This window comes from Populus euphratica, unplaced genomic scaffold, assembly GCF_000495115.2.
Source record: "Populus euphratica unplaced genomic scaffold, PopEup_1.0 scaffold212.1, whole genome shotgun sequence".
Taxonomy (NCBI): Eukaryota; Viridiplantae; Streptophyta; class Magnoliopsida; order Malpighiales; family Salicaceae; genus Populus; species Populus euphratica.
In genome coordinates this window covers 28,315-41,664 of record NW_011499976.1, presented here as the reverse complement: position 1 = coordinate 41,664, position 13,350 = coordinate 28,315, and the positions used below count along the sequence as shown (strand labels likewise).

At 37.1% G+C, this 13,350-nt stretch overlaps 1 long non-coding RNA gene across 1 annotated transcript in view; it reads right to left on the bottom strand.

Moving 5' to 3' along the window:
• LOC105139528 (uncharacterized) overlaps positions 1–10,441 on the bottom strand; it is a 13,568-nt gene extending 3,127 nt beyond the window's left edge. Inside the window, exons 1-2 of the long non-coding RNA XR_844992.1 lie at positions 10,380–10,441; positions 7,682–7,685 (exon numbers count right to left, since the gene is read on the bottom strand). This is a non-coding gene — a long non-coding RNA (uncharacterized LOC105139528). The remainder of the gene's footprint in view (positions 1–7,681; positions 7,686–10,379) is intronic.
• Between the last annotated feature and the right edge of the window lie 2,909 nt (positions 10,442–13,350).

Genomic DNA, 13,350 nt, shown 5'->3' with positions numbered 1-13,350 from the left:
ACATTGTGTTGTTGGTAACATTCCCATTGTTGAGGATTCTTTAACCAATTCACATGGTCAATATATGAGGATTGTCCCACTTCATCTGGGATTTTCATATCTGAAGATATATCAGTTATCCTATTGTCTAACTGATCATATTATGAGAGGCAACAATCTCATTTCATAGATACTGCATAATCATGCTATTTCAATCACATACTGGAAGAAGTTTACAGTTTTATCATGTGTATCTCCCACTAGGGAAGCAAATTTCTTTATGCCATTAGGAATCTGGTGACAGCTTCTCTGCCCCTGAAAGAATTAACTGTCTCTTTTCATTTCCTCCTTTGCTCTTGTTGTCGTTAGAATCTCTGATTTTCTAACACTGCCTCCTGGTGTGTCATATATTCATTTTTTTACAAAGAAAACTTGTTTTTCAAAAATGATTTTTCAAAAGATCTCTTTTGTTTTTGAAAACTGAAACTCTCAATGTCTGTTTACAATAATGTTCAAGCAACTCTAGGGATTTGTATTAAATCTCTTAGTAAAAGTAATCTTAGATGAAGGTAAGTGATGAGATGACCTTCTGCTTTGGTTTTCAAAGTGTTCAAACGATTGCTTGAATGTGTTTTAAGAGAAAAGGAATAATTGCCTTTTATTTTTAGAAACACTCCTTTTAACAGCATGAATAATAATGAGTAATTATTTGCTACGTCGTGACTCTTTATGAAAAAGTCTCTTATATTTTGAGAACGCTGTTTATTGATCCAAGTTGCTTTCTTCATTAGAAAGGACTTTAAAGGCACGTAATGTATTTTATGGCTCAAGGCTCTAAAAGAAATAGGATTTCATAAGCTCAAAAAAAGTGTTTAAGGGTTTAAAAACTATAGATCACTGTTATCTTATCTTCGTCTTTTCTTTTTCTATCTTGACAACAAAATGATACTAAATATTCCAAATTAGGAATTGTTTTTCTATTTGTTGGGAATTCTCTTAATTATTTAGAATTTTTTTTGTTGAATTCCTTGTTGTCAAACTTCATAAGCTTACATGTCTTCAAGATGATTTCCATTATCATTTCTTTCTTTTTACCCCCAACGTAGGGTGTGATCTTAGTTAAGGTTCTTATGAAAGAAAAAGCTTTAAATAGACTCGGCTCAAATTGGGACTACAAAGGATAATTTTAAAAGAAAGTGAAAGGAATATCAAAGATGGCCTTACCTCATTTCAAGTAAGATCAGTTAAAACCAATAAACTTTGTCCACATCCAGCCTAATGCTTTGGATTTATAAGATACCATGTTTTGCGAATCCATGACAAGCTAATATACTACCAACCATTATTCATGCTAATAAAATGTAGGTCCAAGACAGAATTTGAGTGATAGTTGTTCCAATTGCATGTTTTTGACTTGTATGGTCATCTCTTTCAAGGGAATTGCTTTGAACATTACCCTAAACAAATCATTGATTTATTTCATTGAAATCATAAATAAAATCAATTCTTTTAAAACCTCATTTAAGAAGAATGGGTTCTCTTGTAAAAAAAAATTGACAAATCAAATTGTTGAGCCATTGAGATCATGCATGGGCTTTTTGGTGAGGTATATGCAAAGAGAATTTCCTGGCCAAAACTTTATTTAATTGATTTTGATTGGATGAAACACATCATGCATAATACTTTTTCACAGAATCAGAGTTCACAGGCCTAGGTAAATCATCTCCATCCATCCTAGTTAACAATAGAGCCCCTCCGGAGAATGCTTTCTTCACTACATATGGGCCTTCATAGTTTGGTGCCCACTTGTTTCGGTCTTCACTTGGTAGTGGTAAGATTTTTTTGAGTGCAAGATCCCCTTCTTTGAATTCTCTTGGTCGGACTTTCCGGTCATATGCTTTGACCATCCTTCTTTGGTATAGCTGGTGATGACAAATTACAGCCAACCTCTTCTCACTTATCATGTTTAGCTGCTCATATCTCACTTTAGCCCATTCAACTTCTTCTAGTTCAAATTCTATTAGTACTCTCAAAGATGGAATTTCTACTTCCAAAGACATCACCTCCTCCATCCCAAATACTAGTGAGTAAGGTGTAGCTCTAGTAGATGTTCTTACTATTGTGCGATATGCATGTAGAGCAAAGGGAAGCATCTCATGCCAATCCTTGTAAGTGACTACCATCTTCTGGATAATCTTATTGATATTCTTGTTTGTAGCTTCGACAACACCATTCATCTTTGGTCTGTAGGGAGATGAGTTTGAATGTTTAATTTTCCACTTCACGTATAATTCTATGATCATTTTTCCATTAAAATTCTGGGCATTGTCGGTCACTATCTTCTCAGGTGAACCGTACCGGCAGATCAAATCTTTCTCAATGAAACTCTTGACCACCTTTTGAGTTACATAGGCATAAGAGCTGGCCTCCACCCACTTTGTGAAGTAATCAATGGCTACTAAGATAAATTGATGCTTATTGCTGACCTTTGGGTTGATTGGCCCAATCACATCTATTCTCCACATTGCAAATGACCATGGTGATGTCATATTAAATAGAGGAGCTGGAGGTGCATTTATCTTATCACTATATATTTGACATTTATGACATTTCCTGACATAATCGATGCAATCTTTCTCTATAGTCATCCAGAAGTACCCAAATCGTTGTAATTGTCTAGCCATCATATGCCCACTTGCATGAGTTGCACAAATTCCTTCATGAATTTCTTGCAATGCTACCTTAGCTTCGATTTCATCTAGACATTTTAGTAAAGTTCCATTGAATGACCTTTTATATAGAATTTCTCCATCTAGGTAAAATTCCAGAGCTAACCTTCTCAAGGTCTTCATATCTGCTTTAGATGCCCCCAAGGGATACTCTTGATATTAGATAAACTGTTTGATGTCATAAAACCATGGGTTCCCATCTATTTCTCTTTCAATTGAACAACAATGAGTTGAAAAATTTTTAATCTTAATGCAGATTGGTTGTACCCTGATTCCATAATCAGTTTTGGCCATAGAAGCTAAGGTTGCCAAAGCATCAGCAAACTGGTTTTTGTCTCTTCCCATATGGGTAAAATCTATCTCATTAAAGCCCTCAGTCAGTTTCGAGAGATATTATTGATATGGTATCTGTTTTTCTTTCTTGGTCTGCCATTCGCCTTTCACTTGACAGATTATTAACATTGAATCCCCATAGACATCAAGCTTCTTTATTTTAATCTCCAAAGCAGCTTCTAATCCAAGGATACAAGCCTCATATTCAGCAGTATTGTTAGTGCATTCAAATTGTAGTTTGAATGAGATGGGATATTGCTTCTTGTTAGGTGAGATTATCACAGCCTCTACTCCATTACCAGAAACATTCACTGCCCCATCAAAATACATGATCCACCAATCATTCTTCTCTTTGTCTTCTTCTACTATCAACACATCCTCATCCGAGAAGTCAAATTTCAAAGGCTCTTAATCTTTGATAACATTATCTGCTAGATGATCAGCAATTACACTTCCTTTTACATATTTTTTTGTCTTGTATACAATGTTATACTCAGCCAACATTACTTGCCATCTTGCTATTCGGCTTGACAAGTAGGGTTTCTCAAAGATGTATTTAAGAGGATTCATTTTTTAGATCAACCAGGTGGTATAATACAACATATATTGTCGAAGACGCTTCGTACTCCATACAAGAGCACAACATAGCTTCTCAATTATAGTATATCTAGATTCACAATCGGTAAACTTCTTACTCAGATAATAGATAGCTTGCTCCTTTCTTCCAGACTCATCATGTTGTCCCAACACACAACCCATTGCTACCTCAGTAATTGTCAAATACAAGATCAAAGGTCTTCTAAGCACAGGTGGCACTAGCAAAGGTAGATTCTATAAATATTGCTTTATTTTATCAAAAGCCTCTTGACAATATTTGTCCCATGTACCAAGGTTCTTTTTTCAAAGTAATCTAAAAATTGGCTCACATGTTGCTGTTAACTGAGATATGAATCGAGCGATGTAATTCAAATGTCCTAAGAAGCCTCTTACTTTTTTCTCGGTCTTAGGAACTGTCATAACCTGAATTGCTTTCACTTTATCAAGATCGACCTCTATTCCTTTATTGCTTATCACAAATCCAAGCAACTTTCCAAACTTCACCCCAAACAAGCATTTTGAAGGATTCAGCTTCAACTGATACTTCCTTAGTCTTTCAAATAATTTTCTTAGAACCTGAACATGATCTTCTTCATTTTTAGACTTGGCAATCATATCATCCACATACACTTCAATTTCTTTATGTATCATATCATGGAAAAGTGTCACCATTGCCCTTTGATATGTGGCTCCAGCATTCTTTAACCCGAATGGCATCATTTTATAGCAAAATGTTCCCCTTAGTGTGACAAAAGTGGTCTTCTCTTTATCTTCTTCAACCATTTTAATCTGGTTATAACCGGAGAATCCATCCATGAAGGAGTAAGTTGAACTCCTAGCTGCATTGTCTACCAGGACGTTTATGTGAGGCAAAGGAAAATCATCTTTTGGACTAGCTTTGTTTAGATCCCTGAAATCTACACATACTCTGATTTTGTCATTCTTTTTTGGTACTACCACTATATTAGATACCTATTGAGGATATTTAATAACTTCTAGAAAACCGGCATCCCACTACTTTTCTATCTCTGCCTTGACCTTGAGCACAATATCCGGCGCGAGTTCTTCTTAATTTCTACTTAACAGGTTTACATCCTTCTATCAAAGGCAATCTGTGTATTACAATATCAATGTCTAAACCAGGCATATCTGTATAAGACCAGGCAAACACATTGATATACTCTTGGAGTAGTGAGGTTAAACTGCATCTTTCTTCTGTAGTAATTAGAGTTCCAATCTTTAGCTCTCTTTTATCTTGCTCAGTGTCTACATTTATCACCTCTAATTCTTCCTTTGCAGGTTTTCGAGCATGCTCCGACTGTTCTACCCGTCTAGCAAACTCTTCCTTCCATTCCTCTTCATCCATTGCAATCTCATCCTTATCAAAGTTTGGCCATTCCTTTTCAATGCAATATGTTTGTGGATTTATGGAGGATTCACTTTCAGAATTCCTGAAAGCGGAAGGTGTTTTTAGTATGAATGCATATCTTGTAGGCGAACAAAACAAAAGGAAGATAACAAATGCTGATGAAAATGCTTAATCTCAATAATATTTTAAAAGTTGGCTCAACAATTATGAAAAGACCTTATGTTGTCATCTTGAGCCAAGATTTCCAACTAGGTATAAAAACACAAAGTAAACTACAATGCAAAGCACACAGAGCATATAAAAGCAAATATAAGTAGACGCTTAATCATTACTTCTTGAAAACAACTGGGGCTTCTTCAGTCTCCCAATTCTGGAATACTTCTTCAACTAAAAGCTTTCGCACAAAGGCGCTGGTTGAAGCCTCTTCTAGAGCATGGACAGTTAACTGAGGTAACAATTCATCTTCTTTTGTTGTTTTTTGCTCATCATCACAATTCCAGCCTTTCCCTTCACCTTCCTCTACATTATTGATATTCATGACAACAAGTTTATGTCCCAAGATTTCTATCATGTTTTCAGGTTTCATCACATATGCTGACTTTGGAAAAGAAACATGGATATGTGGGATTACAATGTCTTCTTCCTCTGGCTTTCTTCCTTCTATTCTGACCAACCTTATTTCTGGCTTTATCCTAGCAGCTCTCTTGTGATCATCTTTTTTAGGCTTAAAGCCAAGCCCAAACCTCTGATCAGCGGCCTTAATTTTCATCATGTTGACTCTTTTAAGATTTCCAGCAATTAGATCATTCTGGAATGGTAGCCCATGTTTTAAAAAGCATTTAGTTATCATTCTAGCAGTATCAGAAATAACTGGTCTTCTCAACACCGTATTCTCTGGTACCCATTCGGTGTTCACAATCTCGAAGGCATGAAGATTTCCATCTTTGCAATCTTCTGCTTCAATATAAGGGACCGCCATATTCCTTATCATGGACAAGGCTTCTTCTACCTTAACTTTCACTAGAGTACCATTGATAATGTACTTCAGACATTGGTGTAGAGATGATGTCACAACCCCAGAAGTGTGTATCCATCGCTTTCCTAATAACATGTTATACGAAGGATGGATATCCATCACTTGTAGGGTTATCAAAAACATCTGAGGCCCTACAAACAATTCAATGTCAATGGTTCCTATCACCTGTCTAGGGGAACCATCATATGCTCTAGCTGTCATAGTACTTGGCCTCATATGAGTAGCATCAATTGGCATCTCATCTAGCATATGCCTTGGTTGCACATTCAAAGCTGAACCATTATCCACAAGCACTTTGCCGATCAGACAGTCCTTATATTTCACGGTGATATACAAGGGTTTGTTATGCCTAGTCCCTTCCGGGTCTAGCTCATCTTCAGTGAAGTATAAGTAATTGGAGGCTTGAATTCTTCCTACCAAATGTTCCATTGTATCCTGAGTAATATCCTGTGGCACATATGCTTCATTCAACACCTTTTGCAATGCTTTACGGTGTAACTCAGAACTCAAGATAAGTGACATTAAAGAGATTCTAGCAGGAGTTTTCTTCAACTGATCTATCACACTATACTCACTATGCTTCATCAACTTCAGAAATTCATTAGACTCTTCTTCACTTATAGGTTTGTTCACTTCCATATCTTTAAAAGCATCAACTGTTTCTTTTTCTTTAGCTTTCCTCTACCTCTCTAATTCTTCTGGTGTAAAACATCGACCACTTTGAGTTAAACCATCGATTTCAGTATGGAAGATAGGAGTAGGATTTTTAATGTTGAAAGCATACCTATAATTGTAAGGCATTGTGCCATAACTTCCATTATTGGTGCATACAGGCTTGGTTAGGATTAGTTTTTGTGGACCACCCACAGTTGGTTAGAGTCTACAAACCTCTTTTTTTTTTTCTCCTGATGGCCTATCATCCCAACTTCACTGCTTTCTTCTTCACTTTCTATCCGTATCATGCCGAAAATCAACATCCTTTTCACTTCTTGGTGAAATTCTTCGCAATCATCAATATGATGTCCCACCTCGCCATGAAAATTACAATAATTATTTCCATTCATTACTAGTTCAAAATCAGATAAATATCCAAACTATACCATCATACCATACAGTTTTTCCATAGAAACCTTCAAAGCTCTTTCCTTCTTACCCTTTACTCCTACAACATTCACCCCTCCACTACTTGTAGCATGATTGGGTAAAGGGTTGGAATTCACATTTAGTGCATCATCAAAAGTTATCCATCCAGCTTTTATTAATTGCAGAAGCTTGTTTTTAAATGCGTTACAGCTTTCAATGTTATACCCAGCAATGCCAGTATGATACTCACATGTCATATCAGGCTTATACCAATTTGGGTATGGAGGTTGTAGTGTGGTTAAGGGAACAGGGGCCACTTGCCCAATACTCAACAACTTCGAGTACATTTCTCCCAAGTGAAGTGGTAATGGTGGCAATCATTCTTGGGTTCTTTGAAAATTCTTTCTTGGAGGATTAACAATCTAGTTACTTTGTTGGTCATTTGGTTGGTTTTGTTGGTTGGTAGGGAAAGGTTTAGTGAAGTTTACACTTGCAACTTGTTGGGTAGGTATTTGGAAGTTATAGTGATGGTAATTTTTTTTCTTACCCTTGTACCCTCCTTCCACATTGTTCACCTCGGAATCCTTCTTTTTCCTAGTAAAGCCTTTCTTCTCAATAGGCTCTAACATTCTCCCAATTCTTATTGCTTGTTCTATCTTCTCAGCAATAGTTATAGCATCATAGAAATGCTGAGCTGAACTACCCACTAGGTGTTCAAAGTAAGGAGATTTAAAAATGTTGGAAAACAGAGTGACCATTTCTTTTTCTAACAAAGAGGGTTGCACATGAGATGCTTTTTCACGCTATCTCAAAGTGTATTCTCTTACAGTCTCTTTGTTTCCCTTCTCCATGACTAACAAGCTTGACCTGTCTAGGGCTACCTCCATGTTGAATTTATACTGCTCCACAAAAGTTTTGACCAAATCTTTCCACTTTTTGATCTTTGTATTATCTAGCCTTGTATACCAGCTTAACGCTGATCCAGAAAGACTGTCTTAAAAGAAATGGATGAGAAGTTTCTCATCATTCACCACTTCTGCCATCTTATTACAATAAGATTTAAGATGAGTGACTGGGCATTCAGTTCCCGTATACTTGATAAATTCTGGTACCCTAAATTCTTTGGGTACAGCTACATTTAGGACTAAACACATCTTTGCAGCATGAACGGGATCATATAAGTCTGCCCCTTCGACTGCCCTCAATCTTTCTTCTAAAGCAGTCAATTTATCATAATCAACATGTTTAGAGTATCTCATCCTATGTGAGCCATCAGTTGTCAAGTTTACAATCGGCACTTGTACTGGTGGAACATTGGTAATGAATAGCTGTTCAAATAAAGAAGGATTTGCCCCTAAATTTTAAGAAGTGAATACAAAAGGAGCTACTGGCGTAGATATAAATGGAGTTACAACTGCTAACTAAGTAGAGGTATCCTCTCCAGACTTGGATACCAGGGTCTGCTCGAGTAGACTTGTAAGTCATGCGATATCATTTTTCATGCTCTCCAACTCCCTTTGATAGTGAGCCTCTAGATGTGCTCTTTCTTCGTTCTCCATTATCTTTCTTCATAGTCGAGTGTAATGAATTTTATGGTCTTTTAGGGGACCTATATTTCAACCTAAATAAATGCAAGTGAAATGAATGAAATGCACAAATGGATGCAAAATGTCATATGGATGATGCATGCTTGTTATTTGTTTCAGGTTTTCCTTTAACTTATTATGAGGAACAGACCAAATCAGATTCTCTTAAGAAAGTTCTCACTAAGGACTCCAAACCTACAGGAACTTGGACCGATTTAGGGAAGATATTTGATGCCATAAATCTGATCTAGTAAAAATTTCCTCAGTAGTATTGGTTTTTTCCATCTCACACTTCCTATAAGGATCGGTGGAGATATAATAAGAATATGGAATGTATATAAAAATGTATGTTAATGTATTGATATTTGTTTGTGTCTTAAAGGGTATGTCCTACTTGATAGGATTTAACTCATAAGGTTTGGCTCAGTTTATTCTATCCTTAAAGAAATTATTTGGTTCTTAGATTGTCCAAATTACTCGTGAAGTAATCGGCCTCTTAACCTTATGCAACATGAGTATGGGAAAAAATTCCATAATACCCATTGCATAGGATGAGTTACGATCCAAGTGAAAGTCCAAATGAGCATTAGTGGACATAAGTCACACTTGTCACTTGAATCTTTCTTTTCTAATCTTAAAAAGGACGAGCTCGGGTCCAAAGCTTTTATAGGTTCACCGTGAAGTGTGTGAATACACAAATAAATATCATGCATGCATGTGGCAATATGAAAAATTGAAAAGAATTACAATAATAAATAATACAAATAAAATAAATAGCAATAAGACAAAGCATATGAAAAGCAAACACAAGCAGTTGGTTTAACCCTGTTTCCCCAGTGGAGTCGTCATTCTGTCGCTATCCGACGTCGGGCGACGGCTCCACTCTTTTTTGTTGTTTGTTTAACAAAAAGAATAGTTGTTTTTTTCTTGATTAGGGGAAATAAAGATTTTATTGGAGTCGCCATCTAGTAATTTGAGGGAACTAGAAATCCAAAATTAGACACTAGTCCTAGAGATTCAGGTACTAGGTTAGTTATGATTAAGGGAAGGTAGACACCACCCTTAAAACATCCTTTTAGAGAAAGGTTACCCTTATTTGTGTGTTTTTTATTTGAAACAAATGCTATTATATTTTGAGCTTATTTGCTAGTTTTTTAAGATGGTTAACGCCGGTCCCTAAAAATAGGAGACACGTTAAAAATGACATCAGTCCCTAAAACTAGGAGACTTTGTCTAAAATATCGACATTTGTCCCTAAAAAGGAGAGTTACATTTGATTTATCAAAAGAAATAATAATGGACATAATTCATATTTGGTATTTAAATTTTTGACATCGGTCCTTTTTTGTAAATAAAAGAGACGTGTCGACAAATAATATTTATTTTATAAAACAAAAATTATTTTAATATCGTTGAGAAATGGGTATATCCATTCTTGAGAATCGGGTTTTGACCTATGAACAATGACATGATAAAATGGGTGTTAGACCCGCGTCGTTATTTATTTTAAATTTATTTTTGTTTTTCTTTTACATACAAAAAATTTACAAGTATTTATATATAAAAATATCAAAAATACCATAAAAAATCATAAACAATTACTTGAGGGCCACTGTATAGGTAAAAGACTGAAATACCCTTTTATCAGAAATTTACAAAAATGTCACTGGCGGCGCGTATGGCTCACGCGCGGCTACTGTTGGAGGCGGCGAAATTTTTCGGCAAGATTCCAACAAACAAATAGTAGATTCTGGTAGATCTGAGGGCGAGGATTCTGATGGTGGTGGTCTCGACGGCCATTGATGGTTGATGAAGGAGAGTCATCGACTTGAAGCTCTGGTTGGCCGATTCTGTCGCGGCCTTTTTCCGGCCAGATTTGGCAGTGAAAACGTGTAAAACAGCTGGGGTTTTGCTTCAGAGGAGGCGATGCACCTTTCTGTGGTGGTTTGGCGGCTTAAAACGACCAGAAATGGAAGATCGAAGAAGAGAGAGAGAATCGCCAGCGAGAGGAGAGAGAGACATTGAGCTTTGCTACCGTGTGAACGCGCATATAGTGCACCGATGCGTCTGAACGCTGTAAACCATTGGATCGTGGATGAGCTGATCGTGGATGAGCTATGATCTGGTATGTTGCGGTGTACTGAGTGTTTGGTACACCTGATGACGTGGCACAACGGGATCAAAAGGAAGATTATTTTAAAGGCTGAGATGGATTTGGGTTTTAATGTGGTGTGGTAAAGCCTATTGTATCCTAAAAAATCAAAGGCCCAGATTTAAACACTATTAGATCTAACTGTTAGGATATTTTTGGTATTTTTCAAATTGTTTTAAAAAAAATCAATATTTTACTCGCGTAAAGAAAAAGTAGAAAATAAAATGAACAGTGACAAATAGTAACACAAATAGTACGCTCTCGATTCAGATTACTCTTCTTTTCTTTTTTTCTCCCCCCTGTCGGCTTGGTTTCATTGGCTATTTATAGCCAATGACAGGGGACAAGGAATCACGGATTGTGCAAGTAATCACGGATTGTGCAAAATTTTAAATATACAACTGCACCGCCTACCATCACCAGAAATCCTCCTCCTGCTAAACCGTTGGATCGTGGATGAGCTGATCGTGCGGCTGTAATTGGCTTGACCTGGAAGTTGATCGGACGGTCTGGATGGGCTGAGCTATGATCTGGTATGTCGCGGCGTACTGAGTGTTTGGTACACCTGATGATGTGGCACAACGGGATCAAAGGGAAGATTATTTTAAAGGCTGAGATGGATTTGGGTTTTAATGTGGTGTGGTAAAGCCTATTGTATCCTAAAAAATCAAAGGCCCAGATTTAAACACTATTAGATCTAACTGTTAGGATATTTTTGGTATTTTTCAAATTGTTTTAAAAAAAATCAATATTTTACTCGCGTAAAGAAAAAGTAGAAAATAAAATGAACAGTGACAAATAGTAACACAAATAGTACGCTCTCGATTCAGATTACTCTTCTTTTCTTTTTTTCTCCCCCCTGTCGGCTTGGTTTCATTGGCTATTTATAGCCAATGACAGGAGACAAGGAATCACGGATTATGCAAGTAATCACAGATTGTGCAAAATTTTAAATATACAACTGCACCGCCTACCATCACCAGAAATCCTCCTCCTGCTAAACCGTTGGATCGTGGATGAGCTGATCGTGCGGCTGTAATTGGCTTGACCTGGAAGTTGATCGGACGGTCTGGATGGGCTGAGCTATGATTTGGTATGTCGCGGTGTACTGAGTGTTTGATACACCTGATGACATGGCACAACGAGATCAAAGGGAAGATTATTTTAAAGGCTGAGATGGATTTGGGTTTTAATGTGGTGTGGTAAAGCCTATTGTATCCTAAAAAATCAAAGGCCCAGATTTAAACACTATTAGATCTAACTGTTAGGATATTTTTGGTATTTTTCAAATTGTTTTAAAAAAAATCAATATTTTACTCGCGTAAAGAAAAAGTAGAAAATAAAATGAACTCTGTTGGAGGCGGCGAAATTTTTCGGCAAGATTCCAACAAACAAATAGTAGATTCTGGTAGATCTGAGGGCGAGGATTCTGATGGTGGTGGTCTCGACGGCCATTGATGGTTGATGAAGGAGAGTCATCGACTTGAAGCTCTGGTTGGCCGATTCTGTCGCGGCCTTTTTCCGGCCAGATTTGGCAGTGAAAACGTGTAAAACAGCTGGGGTTTTGCTTCAGAGGAGGCGATGCACCTTTCTGTGGTGGTTTGGCGGCTTAAAACGACCAGAAATGGAAGATCGAAGAAGAGAGAGAGAATCGCCAGCGAGAGGAGAGAGAGACATTGAGCTTTGCTACCGTGTGAACGCGCATATAGTGCACCGATGCGTCTGAACGCTGTAAACCATTGGATCGTGGATGAGCTGATCGTGGATGAGCTATGATCTGGTATGTTGCGGTGTACTGAGTGTTTGGTACACCTGAGGTACACTTGATGACGTGGCACAACAGGATCGAAGGGCGGATTATTTTAAGGGTTGAGATGGATTTGGATTTTATTCCACTATGGTAAGCCCTATTATATCCTATTAAATCAAAGTCCCAGATTTAAACACTATTAGATCTAACGGTTAAGATATTTTTGATATTTTTCAAAAAAAAAATTAAATCAATATTTTACTCGCGTGAAGAAAAAGTAGAAAATAAAATGAACAGTTGCAAATAGTAACACAAATAGTAAGCTCTCGATTCAGATTACTCTTCTTTTCTTTTCTTTTTTTCTTTTTTGTTGGCTTGGTTTCATTGGCTATTTATAGCCAATGACAGGGGACAAGGAATCACGGATTGTGCAAGTAATCACGGATTGTGCAAAATTTTAAATATACAACTGCACCGCCTACCATCACCAGAAATCCTCCTCCTGCTAAACCGTTGGATCGTGGATGAGCTGATCGTGCGGCTGTAATTGGCTTGACCTGGAAGTTGATCGGACGGTCTGGATGGGCTGAGCTATGATCTGGTATGTCGCGGCGTACTGAGTGTTTGGTACACCTGATGATGTGGCACAACGGGATCAAAGGGAAGATTATTTTAAAGGCTGAGATGGATTTGGGTTTTAATGTGGTGTGGTAAAGCCTATTGTATCCTAAAAAAT